Source organism: Esox lucius, chromosome 6, assembly GCF_011004845.1.
Source record: "Esox lucius isolate fEsoLuc1 chromosome 6, fEsoLuc1.pri, whole genome shotgun sequence".
Lineage (NCBI taxonomy): Eukaryota > Metazoa > Chordata > Actinopteri > Esociformes > Esocidae > Esox > Esox lucius.
The window spans coordinates 26,949,327-26,966,277 of NC_047574.1; the positions used below are offsets into that span (position 1 = coordinate 26,949,327).

At 43.7% G+C, this 16,951-nt stretch overlaps 1 long non-coding RNA gene across 1 annotated transcript; it reads left to right on the forward strand.

The window, feature by feature from the left end:
* The first annotated feature begins 4,562 nt into the window (after positions 1–4,562).
* Positions 4,563–5,247, forward strand: LOC114839441. Its single transcript, XR_003781896.2, has 3 exons — positions 4,563–4,652; positions 4,767–4,838; positions 5,208–5,247. It is a non-coding gene; the product is annotated as an uncharacterized LOC114839441 (long non-coding RNA).
* The last annotated feature ends 11,704 nt before the right edge of the window (positions 5,248–16,951 follow it).

The window sequence follows — 16,951 nt, forward strand, 5'->3', positions numbered from 1 at the left end:
TTGACCTGTATAGGATTTCTTTCTCTTTGAAGACGTACATTTGGGAACACAACAATGCGGCGGCATTGTAGGTAACGTTATGACAGAAGTCTATAGATGGGCGAGCCAACGTTACTTCCGTACCCCACAGCCTCGTTTTGGTTTAAAGGAAGTGACGTGGGTGAATAAGGCGAATTTATTACCTGACCTAAGTCCTATACCTTATCCGGAGACAAATTGCTACAAAACAATTTTCATAGAATATATGGTGAGTACACAAAATCTGTCTCGAAATCAAGTTAGCTAGCTTAGTTATATGTGTAGGTAAGCAAATAGTTTCTATCTAATAATGTGAACTACAACAATGTGCGCAGTGTACCTAGCTAGCTAGATAGCTAACTAAGTACACTGGTATTTTTTTTAACTGGGGCTTTCTATGCGTTTTGGCCTTTCGTCCAAACGCAAACTGCGTTTTAGGTAACTGAAAACTGACCTTTTGAAAAACTAGTTTCAAGGTGAAGATATTCAGAAACTCTGTTTTCAGTGTTTACAGGGAAAACTGAGATTTTAGCTTGTAACGTCGAAGTGCCTCTTATCTCCGGTTTGACGTCAGTGTGCGCCGTTCTCACAAGATGAGGCAATTTTTTGCAATTGCGGAGGTAGCCAAAATTACGGAAGAGGATTAGTGCCAAGCAATAATAAAAAAATAAAACCATCTCGACATTAAAGTCATTATAATGCAAGATTAAACTCGTTAAATTTCGAGAAAAAGTCGAAATACAATCTTGAGAATAAACTCATTAAATATCGAGAATAAAGTCGTTATGATTCGAGAAAAAACTCGTTACATTTCGAGAAAAGTCGAAATTAAATGTAGAGAATAACGCATTCGATCAGAGTGCATTGCATAGCCTACTGATAGAGGACATGGCAGAGTTGGATCAATTAGTCAAGCTATATTATAGACTTTCTTTCAGTAACACAGAAATACTATCAACTTTAGATAATTATGACAGAATTATAATTAGCATGCGAACTTTAAAGAGAATTTGCAAGCGGCTAGGTCTTTTTAGAAGAAAAAATATGTCCAATTTGCGCGATGTACTTGCTTTTGTCCAACATGAATTGACAACCAGTGGACCAATGCAAGGTTACATTAAAAAATATATTTGAAGCCAACTATGTTTTGATGTAACTGAACTCAAGACGTATTTGAAGGAGCAACATTTTATAAGAGTGTTCGATGGCCCAGAAATACTACTTAGACTACCATAGATAGTTAAGCACTTTCATTTGCGATATCATGTGAAACAAAGTCAGGCCATGGGCTAACTCTATGATATCATGTTCATACGAAATACGATCCAGGTTCCAGGCCAGACCAGATCACAGGCCAGCATCTGAAAGGAATTAACTTAAATAGACATGGTGATCCCCTCCATGAACTGCCACCTTAACGTGGTGGAGGGGTTTGAGTACCCGAGTGACCCTAGGAGCTCTGTTGTCTGGGGCTATATGCCCCTGGTAGGGTCTCCCAAGGCAAACAGGTCCTAGGCGACGGGTCAGACTAAGAGTGGTTCAAAACTCTTTAATGATGAGAAAAATCTTGAAGTATGTGACGTCGCCCAGTGTGGCGCAGCCGGGGCCCCACCCTGGAGCCAGGCCCGGGGTTGGGGCTCGTACGTGAGCGCCTGGTGGCCGGGCCCCATGGCTCAGCCCGAACGAGCGACGTGGGGCCGCCTTCCCGTGGGGGAGGGACCATAAGGGGCCTAGACAACCCGATCCCTGGACACGGAAACTAGCTCTAGGGACGTGGAACATCACCTCGCTGGCGGGGAAGGAGCCTGAGATCGTGCATGAGGTTGAGAGATTCCGACTAGAGGTAGTCTCGGCTTAGGCTCTGGAACCACACTCCTTGAGAGAGGATGGACTCTTCACTAGTCTGGAGTTGCCCATGGTGAGAGGCGGCGGGCTGGTGTGGGTTTGCTTATAGCTCCCCAGCTCTGCCGCCATGTGTTGGAGTTTACCGCGGTGAATGAGAGGGTCGTTTCCCTGCGCCTACGGGTCGGGGATAGGTCTCTCACTGTTGTTTGTGCTTACGGGCCTGACCTTCTTGGAGTCTCTGGGAGGGGTGCTGGAAAGTGCTCCAACTGGGGACTCTATCATTCTACTGGGGGACTTCAACGCCCACGTGGGCAACGACAGTGACACCTGGAGGGGCGTGATTGGGAGGAACGGCCCCCCTGATCTGAACCCGAGCAGTGTTCAGTTATTGGACTTCTATGTTAGTCACAGTTTGTCCATAACGGACACCATGTTCACTTTGTTGTCGTTTCATCTGACCTGCGGCCGTATGTCTTGGACACTCAAGTGAAGAGAGGGGCGGAGCTGTCAACTGATCACCACCTGGTGGTGAGTTGGATCCGATGGTGGGGGAGGAAGCTGGACAGACTCGGCAGGCCCAAGCGTACTGTAAGGGTCTGCTGGGAACGTCTGGCCGAGTCTCCTGTCAGAGAGATCTTTAACTCCCACCTCCGGCAGAGCTTCGACTGGATCCCGAGGGAGGCTGGAGATATTGAGTCCGAGTGGACCATGTTCTCCACCGCCATTGTTGACGCAGCCGCTCTGAGCTGTGGCCGTAAGGTCTCCGGTGCCTGTCGAGGCGGCAATCCCCAAACCCGGTGGTGGACACCGGAAGACTCTCCGGGACTCTCCGGTCCCCCTTCTTAAAAAGAGGGACCACCACCCCGGTCTGCCATCAAGCTGAAGGAGTCCTATCAGGCCTGGTTGGCTTGTGGGACTCCTGAGGCAGCTGACGGGTACCGGCAGGCCAAGCGGACTGCAGCCCGGGTGGTTGTGGAGGCAAAAACTCGAGCCTGGGAGGAGTTCGGTGAGGCCATGGAGAAGGACTATCGGCTGGCCTCGAAGAGATTCTGTCCGGCGCCTCAGTAGAGGGAAACAGTGCCCTACCAACGCTGTTTACAGTAGAGGTGGGCAGCTGTTGACCTCAACTGGGGATGTCGTCGGGCGGTGGAAGGAGTACTTCGAGGATCTCCTCAATCCTGCCGTCACGTCTTCCATTGAGGAAGCAGAGGATGAGGGCTCATAGGTGGACTTGTCCATCACCCGGGCTGAAGTCACTGAGCTAGTCAAGAAACTCCTCGGTGGCATGGCACCAGGTGTGGATGAGATCTGCCCTGAGTACCTCAAGTCTCTGGATGTTGTGGGGCTGTCTTGGTTGACACGCCTGTGCAACATCGCGTGGCGGTCGGGACAGTGCCTCTGGGATGGCAGACCGGGGTGGTGGTCCCTCTTTTTAAGAAGGGGGACCGGAGAGTGTGTTCCAACTATAGGGGGATCACACTTCTCTGCCTCCCCGGGAATGTCTATGCCAGGGTACTGGAGAGGAGAATACGGCCGCTAGTAGAACCTCGGAATCAGGAGGAACAGTGTGGTTTTCGTCCGGGCCTTGGAACACTGGACCAGCTCTATACCCTCTACGGGGTGCTGGAGGGTTCATGGGAGTTTGCCCAACCAATCCACATGTGTTTTGTGGATTTGGAGAAGGCATTCGACTGTGTCCCTCGCAGCATCCTGTGGAGAGTTCTTCGGGAATATGGGGTCCTGGGTCCTTTGCTAAGGGCTGTCAGGTCCCTGTACGACCGAAGCAGGAGCTTGGTCCGCATTGCCGGCAGTAAGTCAGACTTGTTCCCAGTGCATTTTGGACTCCGGCAGGGCTGCCCTTTGTCGCCGGTTCTGTTCTTAATTTTTATGGACAGAATTTCTAGGCGCAGCCAGGGCCCGGAGGGTGTCAGGTTTGGGGACCACACGATTTCGTCTCTGCTCTTTGCGGATGATGTTGTCGTGTTGGCCCCTTCAAACCAGGACCTTCAGCATGCACTGGGACGGTTTGCAGCCGAGTGTGAAGCGGTGGGGATGAGAATCAGTACCTCCAAATCCGAGGCCATGGTCCTCAGTCGGAAAAGGGTGGCTTGCCCACTTCAGGTTGGTGGAGAGTGCCTGCTTCAAGTGGAGGAGTTTAAGTATCTAGGGGTCTTGTTCATGAGTGAGGGAAGAATGGAACGGGAGATTAACAGACGGATCGGTGCAGCTTCTGCAGTAATGCAGTCGAAGAAAGAGCTGAGCCGCAAGGTGAAGCTCTCGATTTACCGGTCAATCTACGTTCCTACTCTATTGTCCTACCTATTGTCATGAGCTTTGGGTCATGACCGAAAGGACAAGATCCCAGATACAAGCGGCCGAAATGAGCTTTCTCTGGAGGGTGGCTGGGCGATCCCTTAGGGTTAGAAGCTTGGTCACCCGGGAGGAGCTCAGAGTAGAGCCGCTGCTCCTCCACATCGAGAGGGGTCAGCTGAGGTGGCTTGGGCATCTGTTTCGGATGCCTCCGGAACACCTTCCCGGGAAGGTGTTCCGGGCCTGTCCCACCAGGAGGAGACCCCGGGGAAGACCTAGGACACGCTGGAGGGACTATGTCTCCCGGCTGGCCTGGGAATGCCTCGGCGTCCCCCCGGAAGAGCTGGAGGAAGTGTCTGGGGAGAGGGATGTCTGGGTAACTCTGCTTAGACTGCTGCCCCCGCGACCCGGCCCCGGATAAACGGAAGAAAATGATGATGATGATGATGAGACATGGTGATTAACCTACCAAAACACAGGTGCGCACAGTGAACATACACATGCCACGATCCAGGGCTGCTTGGAAACCAGAGCATGATACCTGGACTGTGACACAACTTGACCTCTATTTTCTTCTATTTTTGTCTCAACAGCGAGTTGGAGGCCAGGAGTGGAGGTCCAACCTACAACTTCAGGTCAAGTGGAAGAAAGTAATATTTTTGGAAGTAGGTTGAATGAGTATAAAACAAAACAACAGTCCTGTAGTTACACTTTAAATGTTACTCAGCATTGTCCTTGTGAGGTTTTCCCGTCACTCCCGGTCCAACTCCTCCCCGCCACGCTCCGCACCTGCCACCGTTTCACTTCCCAACACGCATGAACGCACCCACCACTCCAGATCCCAATCACCGGAATATTGAACACCTGTGCCCTGTTAACCCCTCTATTTAGCCCGTGCTCTACCTCCCCTCCAGTGTGAGGTATTGTTCTCAGTGGACCTGCCAAGCCTTCTATTGCGCGCTCTCATTACTTTGTTGATTCCCAGCCTGTTGTGTTCTCTACCCTCCTGTCCCGTCCTCTCTCCTCGTTTACAGAACCCTGCGTCTTGACCTGTTCGTCTGCCCCGTCGTGTCTCTCCCTGCCTACCCTGCCTGTGTTGTTACCTGTACGGACTGCCTTCCCGGAACACCGACCTCCCTGCCTGCCCCTGGATATCTTTACCGTCTCTCTCAGCCTGTGCTGTAGCCTCCACTGACTGATCACCCGGCTTCCTGACCTGTTTGCCTGCTTCTCGGTTTCGCGTCCCTGCTCATCCCTGCCTGTGCCTTCGCCTTCAAGGACTGATATTCTGGTTTCCGACTCTCTGCCTGTCTTTATCGTTTGTGTGCTAGCCTACTCCCTTGTGCGACGTACAATAAGTCTACCATTGCACTTCTGCAATTGGACCCACACAACTCTGGTCCTGGTGTTCACTAGAGTCCTTGTCTCTTCTAGCTCCAAGACCTTGTTTTCAGACCTGTGAGCAACATGTCCCAGCAAACTCTACAGGTACATGTTTGTTTATCATTATAAATAAAATGACTGGAGGGTCCCTTGGAAATTCTTTTAACCTTTCCATGCATGAGTTTCAAATATTCCATACCGACCCCCCAGCGTGAGTTTTTTTGCGCGTGACTTCAGTACTCACTACTGCATTTGAACTCACTCCAGCATTTGAATAGTCACCTTGCCAGTAGGGCTGTCAACTAATATTTTAAATTCAAAAATATATTCGAATAGTTTTTAAAAAACGAATTTCGAAGGTGAAGATTAATACTCAAATAAAAAAAATAATAAGTTGGAAAAAGCATTCGCGGTAGCAGAAGTTGTATGGCTGTCTGCTTTGCGAGTGGGCGACGGTACAGATCCATTTGTCTGACACAACTGAAGTGTGGGGTCGCGACTTCATACAGCCATGGTTGATGCTCCACGCCCCTGACCAGCAGCTGATTGGATGAACGCGTGATGTGGGTCTGGCTACTTGAGAATTTCAACAGAGTGTCATGGCGGCTCGTTGAGTAAACAATCTCATATTTTACAAAAATAGTTCACTGAAAACATTTTAAGCAAGAAATAGGCCATGCAGTTGCAGAATCTGTCTTAATTTCAGCTCAACAAAGGTTAGTTTGAAAGATATTCGTCTACTTCTACTGGATACTCTACAACTGTGAAACTTCAATTAATGTTAATATTTGTTTCAATCACTGAATGAAGCCTGCTATATTTGGGACAATAGTCGCAACCTTATATTGCTTGCACAAAACTCTTGATCAGCATTCAAAATGTGTTTATTGTTGTTTATTTTAAACAACAATAAACACATTTTGACTACCGTACCGTAATACAGTCTGTTGAATATACAGTAGTAGGTAAAAAAATAAACATTGCTTTGCTTTGGGCTTGATAATGAATATGTAGTTTAAATGCTTAGGCTGCCTGGTGTCTGTAGGACCCTGTGGACAGCCCCAGCCTGACGGGTGAGGCAGAGAACAACTGACAACCTGTTTCTGTAAAATCAAGACAGGATGGGATATTCTGAGACCTGAGTCTGCAGAGGAGTCTGTTGACTTCTCAAGGAGGTTGGTTCGGTGTGAACCACAGAAAACCGTGGTACTACAAGGAGCTGTGTACACTGGAGGGCCGAGGATGTACACTATCGCAGAAAAGACCGCTGTTCCGACTAGGACACAATTTAGGTTTATGTGGAAAACCTATGTACCATCTGCAAACAACGGGTGCGTTCATAACTGTGCTTTTGTGTGCTGTTCAGTTCTGTTTATTTTGAGTTTTAGATTTGGTTGTCCCCCCTACTATTTACAGTAGCTTTAGGAGAGTGGGTGCTGTAATAAAAGTGTGTGTGGGGGGGGGGGGGGGGGCAGAGGAGAGTGTGTGTTGTAATAAAAGTGTGTGGGGGGGGGGGGGGGGGGCAGAGGAGAGTGTGTGCTTTAATAGAAGTGGGGGGGGGGGCAGAGGAGAGTGTGTGCTGTAATAGAAGTGGGGGGACAGAGGAGAGTGTGTGCTGTAATAGAAGTGGGGGAGACAGAAGAGTGTGTGTGCTGTAATAGAAGTGGGGGGACAGAAGAGTGTGTGTGCTGTAATAGAAATGGGGGGACAGAAGAGTGTGTGGAAATAATAGAAGTGGGGGGGACAGAGGACAATGTGTGCTGTAATAGAAGTGGGGGGGACAGAAGAGTGTGGCTGTAATAGAAGTTGGGGGGGACAGAGGAGAGTGTGGCAGTAATAGAAGTGGGGGGGACACAGAGGAGAGTGTGTGTTGTAATAGAAGTGGGGGGACAGAGGACAGTGTGTGTTGTAATAAAATTGGGGGGACAGAGGAGAGTGTGTGCTGTAATAGAAGTTGGGGGACAGAGGAGAGTGTGTGCTGTAATAGAAGTGGGCGGAACAGATGAGAGTGTGGCAGTAATAGAAGTGGGGGGGACAGAAGAGTGTGTGTGCTGTAATAGAAGTGGGGGGGCAGAGGACAGTGTGTGCTGTAATAGAAGTGGGGGGGACACAGAGGAGAGTGTGTGCTGTAATAGATGTGGGGGGACACAGAGGACAGTGTGTGCTGTAATAGATGTGGGGGGGACACAGAGGACAGTGTGTGCTGTAATAGAAGTGGGGGGGGGACACAGAGGAGAGTGTGTGCTGTAATAGATGTGGGGGGACACAGAGGACAGTGTGTGCTGTAATAGATGTGGGGGGGACACAGAGGACAGTGTGTGCTGTAATAGAAGTGGGGGGGACACAGAGGACAGTGTGGCTGTAATAGAAGTTGGGGGACACAGAGGACAGTGTGTGCTGTAATAGAAGTGGGGGGACAGAGACGAGTGTGGCTGTAATAGAAGTGGGGGGACAGAGACGAGTGTGGCTGTAATAGAAGTTGGGGGACAGAGGAAGTGTGTGCTGTAATAGAAGTGGGGGGACAGAAGAGTGTGGCAACAATAGAAGTGGGGGGACAGAGGACAGTGTGTGCTGTAATAGAAGTGGGGGGGACTGATGAGGGTGTGTGCTGTAATAGAAGTGGGGGGGACTGATGAGGGTGTGTGCTGTAATATAAGTGGGGGGACAAGAGTGGCTGTAATAGCAGTGTCAGTATCAAAGCCATGCTGATCCAGTGGTAGTGAGGGCAGTGACTTAGACCAGCACTAGAAATGACTAATTTTATCCAATGTTAAAGGTTTTGTCGAAATTTGATATTGTGAACTGTGGCTTTTGATGGTTTCCAAGGGATTGAGTTTGAGAATCTTTTGTTGACTCAGTTTGTTGACTATGGAACCTGGGCATAACTCATTCATATTTAAGTCACTATTCATGGAGAACATGCAGCTTCTTTTTAGTCTAACATGCATTAGGGCCTCATTAGAATAATGCCCTTAATTAACTGCAAGTAAAGTGTATCAATGCAGACTGATCTAGTTTCATGTTTATGAAAGGAAACTTCTCTAGAGAAAAAATAAAGCTGATTCAATTATGCTATCTTCCTGCAATCCAATGCACACTGCAGGCAGTAGGTCAGTCAGAAATACAGACAGACAAAAAGATAGACACATGCAGGTGTACACTCAATTCTGTAGCTGAATGATCATCAAGCTCTTACTGTTCCCTTTGATATTCAGTTGATTATGTATGTTTAATGTATTAATGTAGCCATTTATTACGAATGTCAAAACCCCCAAAATGTAATGAGTTCAAAAGAAATGTTGATCTAAAATGTTAGGATTTTTTAAGCAACTAGTTAAACAGCAATAAAAAAAAATACTGTCGCAAATAATGAGGAAAGTATGAAGCAAGCACACTTACTTGAGCAGATTAATAAAAAGGACTAACTTGTTGCAAAGAAAAATAAATACTGTTATAAATATGCAGTTGATTGATAATGAGGACTGTATGTAATAAAATAATCTCAAATAAGATGCAGGGAATTTGTTTATATGGCACATATTACAAAACAAGTTGACTTAAATTACAAAATATAACAGTTTCATAATTTTTGTTTTTACCAGACACTCTACATAGTGGGGAGAACAAGTATTTGATACACTGCCGATTTTGCAGGTTTTCCTACTTACAAAGCATGTAGAGGTCTGTAATTCTTACCATAGGTACGAGAGACTAAATCTCATTGTATGATTTTTAAATAATTAATTTGCATTTTATTGCATGACATAAGTATTTGATCACCTACCAACCAGTAAGAATTCTGGCTCTCACAGACCTGTTACTTTTTCTTTAAGAAGCCCTACCTGTATTAACTGCACCTGTTTGAACTTGTTACCTGTATAAAAGACACCTGTCCACACACCCAACCCCAAGAACACCATCCCAACCGTGAAGCATGGAGATGGAAACATCATTCTTTGGGGATGCTTTTCTGCATAGGTGACAGGATGACTGCACTGTATTGAGGGGAGGATGGATGGGGCCATGTATTGCAAGATCTTGGCCAACAACCTCCTTCCCGCAGTAAGAGCATTGAAGATGGGTCGTGGCTGGGTCTTCCAGCATGACAACGACCCGAAACACACAGCCAGGGCAACTAAGGAGTGGCTCCGTAAGAAGCATCTCAAGGTCCTTGAGTGGCCTAGCCAGTCTCCAGACCTGAACCCAATAGAAAATCTTTGGAGGAAGCTGAAAGTCTGTACTGCCCAGCGACAGCCCTGAAACCTGAAGGATCTGGAGAAGGTCTGTATGGAGGAGTGGGACAAAATCCCTGCTGCAGTATGTGTAAACCTGATCAAGAACTACAGGAAATGTATGATCTCTGTAATTGCAAAAAAAAGGTTTCTGTACCAAATATTAAGTTCTGCTTTTCTGATGTATCAAATACTTATCTCATGTAATAAAATGCAAATTAGTTACTTAAAAATACAATGTGATTTTCTGGATTTTTGTTTTAGATTCCGTCACTCACAGTTGAAGAGTACCTATGATAAAAATGACAGACTTCTACGTGCTTTTTAAGTGGGAAAACCTGCAAAATCGGCAGTGTATCAAATACATGTTCTCCCCAATGTAGGTTGCAAAATAGCTGGAAAAAGATTTCTGATGTTCTGATTCCGTTGGCACATACATGAACTGACAATGAACAATGCTTCATTCAACACTAACTTTTTCAATTTCAGTTATTATTCAACATTCTTGCAACAGAATGTTGGTTTCAGTCCTGCAGATTCTGCTGAGACATTCATTAGAACACATTCTGGTATTGTTTCTGGTAAGTTTAGGATGTCCTAAAAAAATCACAAAATTGATCTGCAACTCTGTTTCCAAAGAAGTTGGAAACGCTGCATGAAATGCTAACAAAAACAGAATGCAATGATGTGCTTAAAATGTATCCTTATATTTAATTGAAAATAGTACAAAGACAACAGGTTGAACCTGATGTTATCGCTTTTGGAAAAATACATGCCCATTTTGAATTTGATGCCAGCAACACATTTAAAAAAAGTTGGGACAGGCATATTTTTGGGTGGGCCCTTTCCTCTTTAGCCTGGAGGATGCGCCATCCATGATTCCCAATTTATTTTTCACATTTTGATTTGTGAGACCACAGGACAGTTTTCCACTTCGCCTCAGTCCATCTTAAATGAACTTGGGCCCAGAGAAGGCAGAGGCGCTTCTGGGTCTTATTTGTATATGGTTTCTTCTTTGCATGTTAGAGTTTTAACGTGCATTTGTGGGTACAGCTACAATGGTTTTCAGAAGTGTTCCTGAGCCCATGCAGTGATGTCCACTACAGAATCGTGTATGTTTTTAATTCATTGCTTCCTGAGGGCCCGAAGATCATGGCAATCCAATAATGGTTTTCTGCCTTGTCCCTTGTATAAGACATTTCTCCAGATTTTTTGAATTTTTTAATGATATTGTGCACTGTAGATTATGAGGTCCACAAACTATTTGCCCGTGCGGTCTTTCACAGAGTGGTGAACCCCTCCGAGTGTATACTTCTGAAAGACTAATTCTGTCTGGAATGCTCTTTTTATACTCAATCATGTTACTGACCTCATGCCAATTTACCTAATTAATTGTTAGATATTCCTCCAGGATTTATTTTGTATTACACAATTTCCAGTCATTTGTTACCCTGTCTCAGCTTTTTTCCAGACATGTTGCTGCCATTCAATTTAAAGTTGGCATATTTTTGCCTGACCGTGTAAGCAGAGTCTGCCAAGAAGTGCGATTGTCTCTTACCGAGTGAGTGAGTGAGTAACAAACAGACAGCAGACAGACTACCCCTTGTTAAAAAGCATAGTGGTTAGAGAGGTGGACTAGCACTTTGTTTGAGCCTCGTCACAGTCAAAACAAATTATGCGTTAGGATAGAGACAAACTATGCTGGCTACGTTATAGTGAGCCCAAAATAAACGGTTTACTGTTATATTGCAACTATTTCTGGTGCATTTTTGAAGTATGCATCCATGCATGCTTTTTGGGGTAATATAGGCTAGATCACAACCCCTTGGGGAGTATAAGAGTAGGGGTTTCCATGATTATCTTGTCTTTTAACTTGACAAAAAAGTCAGTTAATATCATCTATATACTGGTAGTTATTATATCAATTTCATTCGTAAATGAAAGAAAAACGAACGTTGGTGTGCCATGAAATAGCATTGGCTGTGTAGAGTTTATATTCAATCTGCCTAATTCTGCTGACTATTCCAATTAGTAAATTAATAGACACTAGTAAGCCTATTACTGGCTAATAAGCTGTTAAAACAGCCAGTGGCAAAAGCCATACAGTTCATAGATGCTATTTGTGGTGGAGGTGAACTTAATAAGAAATAGAATGAAAACTTAGCATGATGTTTATGTGTGACACAATGATCTAATTTCCAGATGCTCACGTGGGAGACCTGGGTTTGAATCCAGTGAGGGCAACAACATTCATAATTTTTAATCGATTCTCAACTAGTGGTGAATGGATAAGATGAAAAGGTGAAGTTAATAGAGAAAAAATGTATGAAAGGAAATCATTTTGCACCATGACACAGTATGTATCCTTCATATGTATGTATGTTGCCCCTGGGAATCCCTAAGGTTCCTGGCAGTTACTACAACAAAAATATAACTCACGATATTAAAATAGATGTTTTGCTTCCAGTCTGTGGCTTTATGCCAAGTTGTGATTCCAATCTTCCAAATGTAATTGGAATTGAGTTGATAGACCATAGCTTTTCAAACTTAGAGCAAAACATCTGATAGCACTGGCGCCCATATTGTACACAGTTGGCTTTCCTAATCACAGGGTTCCATACCAGCCCCGGGCTGCAAACACTACTGGGCCTGGACATAACAATTAATATTATCAGTGCTGAATAGATGGACAAAAACATCATCAAAATATGTTAAAAACATGGAAATAATTTATGTAAGTGCAATTTATGCATATTTAAATTCACATTATGTCCTGCTGTAGAAAAAGTATTACAAAATAGAAAAAAGTTTCACTTGTTGACAGGAGGCTACTTTTTCCCCATCCTTTCCAATTTGAGCCAATTAGCATTGTTATGAATTGAAATAAACTGGCGCTTTTAAAGTTAATGTGTTTACTGTTTATGACCATTTGCTTTCCCTTGATGTAATTACACTTATTAGGCTTGTTTACATTACGAAAGCGAGAATATAACACTAGATAGACTTAACTTAGTTTGCATAATTTCCATAGTGTTTGAATTTATACCAGCATGGTCCAGACGTGCATGGTGGCTGTCAATCGTGAGAAAGATATGCGTGTTCCCTCCATAGAAACTTGATAGACAATAGAATTGTCTTCCCACCTGCAAAAATGTGGCGCATGCTACCTAATGCAAGTTTACAAAAAACAATCTCTCGTCTCCAGTCTTGTTCAATGTTTTGGAAAATGTAGTGTAATGTAAACAAGCCCATTGTTTCCCTAGTGGCCAGTATACAATTATTATTGGTCCTATTTTGATAAGTATGTGGCAATTTTTCAAAACTCTCAGTACAGAACTACAAACTAATCACACGTGTAACACACAGTCTTACATTGAAAATAACTGATTATGCTTTCATTTGGTTTGTAAACAACTTTTCCTGCCAGATCATTCCAACTTACATTGTGACAAATAATGAGTACATTTATTAAGTCAACCAAACACAGCATAATGCAATCCTCTCAATTTAGTCATTGTAACCAGCTAATCTAAGAGCAACCAATGCAAGACATAAGTTTCAAAATCACCCTTTGAAGTGCCAAAGTTGACTTGCTACAATATATCTACTAAAATCACAGAATTTCGCATTCGACAAAACTATCTCTTACAAGTTGTACTTGTTCCTTGCAGATCTACAGGCTTTGTAATTTCCTTCTCTGCCTTGCTGTCTATCTCGCTCCATGTTGAAAAACATTGCTTGTGTTCATATTCCCTCTTACAGTGGGGAGAACAAGTATTTGAAACACTGCCGATTTTGCAGGCATTCCCACTTACAAAGCATGTAGAAGCAATGCATTAAAAACATACACGATTCTGTAGTGGACATTACTGCATGGGCTCAGGAACACTTCTGAGAACCGTTGTAGCTGTACCCACAAATGCAAGTTAAAACTCTAACATGCAAAGAAGAAACCATATACAAATAAGACCCAGAAACGCCTCTGCCTTCTCTGGGCCCAAGTTCATTTAAGATGGACTGAGGCGAAGTGGAAAACTGTCCTGTGGTCTCACAAATCAAAATGTGAAAAATAAATTGGGAATCATGGACGGCGCATCCTCCAGGCTAAAGAGGAGAGGGCCCACCCAAAAATATGCCCGTCCCAACTTTTTTTAAACGTGTTGCTGGCATCAAATTCAAAATGGGCATGTATTTTTCCAAAAGCAATAACATCAGGTTCAACCTGTTGTCTTTGTACTATTTTCAATTAAATATAAGGATACATTTTAAGCACATCATTGCATTCTGTTTTTGTTAGCATTTCATGCAGCGTTTCCAACTTCTTTGGAAACAGAGTTGCAGATCAATTTTGTGATTTTTTTAGGACATCCTAAACTTACCAGAAACAATACCAGAATATGTTCTAATGAATGTCTCAGCAGAATCTGCAGGACTGAAACCAACATTCTGTTGCAAGAATGTTGAATAATAATTGAAATTGAAAAAGTTAGTGTTGAATGAAGCATTGTTCATTGTCAGTTCATGTATGTGCCAACGGAATCAGAACATCAGAAATCTTTTTCCAGCTATTTTGCAACCTACATTGGGGAGAACATGTATTTGATACACTGCCGATTTTGCAGGTTTTCCCACTTACAAAGCACGTAGAAGTCTGTCATTTTTATCATAGGTACTCTTCAACTGTGAGTGACGGAATGTAAAACAAAAATCCAGAAAATCACATTGTATGATTTTTTTTGTAATTAATTTGCATTTTATAGCATGAGATAAGTATTTGATACATCAGAAAAGCAGAACTTAATATTTGGTACAGAAACATTTGTTTGCAATTACAGAAATCATATGTTTCCTGTAGTTCTTGACCAGGTTTGCACACAATGCAGCATGGATTTTGGTCCACTCCTCCATACAGACCTTCTCCAGATCCTTCAGATTTCGGGGCTGTCGCTGGGCAATACGGACTTTCAGCTCCCTCCAAAAATATTATATTGGGTACAGGTCTGGAGACTGGCTAGGCCATTCCAGGACCTTGAGATGCTTCTGATGGAGCCACATATATGGCCCCATCCATCCTCCCCTCAGTACGGTGCAGTCGTCCTGTCCCCTTTGCAGAAAAGCATCCCCAAAGAATGATGTTTCCACCTCCATGCTTCACAGTTGGGATGGTGTTCTTGGGGTTGATTTTAATCCATGACGGCATAGTGTGTTACTAATGTTTTTCTTTGAGACTGTGGTCCCAGCTCTCTTCAGGTCATTGACCAGGTCCTGCCGTGTAGTTCTTGGCTGATCCCTCATCTTCCTCCTCATCATTGATTCACCATGAGGTGAGATCTTGCATGGAGCCCCAGACCGAGGGAGATTGACCGTAATCTTGAACTTTTTCTAATAAATGCGCCAACAGTTGTTGCCTTCTCACCAAGCTGCTTGCCTATTGTCCTGTAGCCCATCCCAGCCTTGTGCAGGTCTACAATTTCATCCCTGATGTCCTTACTCAGCTCTCGGGTTTTGGCCATTGTGGAGAGGTTGGAGTCTGTTTGATTGAGTGTGTGGACAGGTGTCTTTTATACAGGTAACAAGTTCAAACAGGTGCAGTTAATACAGGTAATGAGTGGAGAACAGGAGGGCTTCTTAATACAAACATCTCTCACAGTTGAAGTGTACCTATGATAAAAACTACAGACTTCTACATGCTTTGTAAGTAGAAAAACCTGCAAAATCGGCAGTGTATCAAATACTTGTTCTCCCCACTGTATATGGTTACTAAGTGTGCTGACTACCATGTGAAATAAGTTATCAAAGTAATTATGAAATTATAATTATGGATGATAATCATATTTTATAGTCTTGTACACAGGTACTGCAATGATTTTATGGCTTTATTTGTTAGAGCACTATATTACCTGCACCAATGCTGTGGGTTTGAATCAAGATAAGGTCACATACAAATCTGTGATATGTAATTGGGATTCTGTCATTTTGAATCTGAACATAGGAGGTAAAACCATATAAAATATATACAGTATACTAACCAAATGACTAAGTGATGATCAATTGAAAAAATCAACCGGATGACTAATTGTAAAAGCTATTTTGACAAGAGAAAAAAAACATGCCTATTCTAGATGAAACACTGATTATTTGATCTTATGTATTGTACTTAATCCATGTTAAATGTATTTAAGAATTGTAAAAAGAGGGCTTATTTGATTATCTCTTGTGGTTTTTAGTATTGAGTATTTTACTATTGTGACCTCTCTGAATATACAGCGAATCACTGCACCCAGCAGAGCTCCATGAGATTGATAAAATGGTCAAATACAGTATGTAGATATTGCAGACACTCATGTCTATGACGTTACATTTTATATTGAATTCATTGATCAGACACTCCTGTACAGAGAAACAAAGAAATGGCAGATGGCATAGTAACTCTGAAGATTGTACCCTTAGTCCCTGCAATGTACTTTGGCTACATTCAGCCACTCTGAAATGCCCTCAATATGTCATATAATATTAGACAATTCTCACCAAAACTCAAATCAATTGTAATTTTTGTTTTTATTTGGCAACCTTATAAGCACAGCACAGACTTGAGTTGGTTTTCAGATAAGTGATGTTTCATTCATCTTCAAAGCCTGGGGAAAGCCATTCTTTTTGTAATGTGACAAAATAGCTTGTCCTGATTATTTTGTATGCTTGTACATGTAAAATGTAATTGGGTTTTTTGCGCACAATGCTTCAGTAAAAAGGGTCTAATATACCAATGGGAGCTGGGCACCAATCGGAAAGAAATACAACCTAGATCAATATTCTGTGTGAAAACCTTCACTTTTAGCTGATCACTGGTGTATTTCACAGAGCTCTATTTCCATAGAAATGCTTATGAATACGCTCTCCCAAAGGGATCGACTAGCAAGGGTCTGTCTATGACCCTGGTCTCCATAGGCCTCCCCATTTATTAAAATACATGTATAGAACCTGGCTGTCTGCCTCTCCTGAGCCTGCTTTGTCCTTGCAGTGAGGTGTTTGTTAGCAGGAGGAGGGAAGGCTGAGGGGCCCCTGGGCATGAGGAAGCGTCCACCTTGCCTACCTTCCTCCACCTGGAGTCAGAGCCCCAGAGGGATGCTGCAGGAAGAAGTATTTGCCAGAGGGTGTAGTCTGTC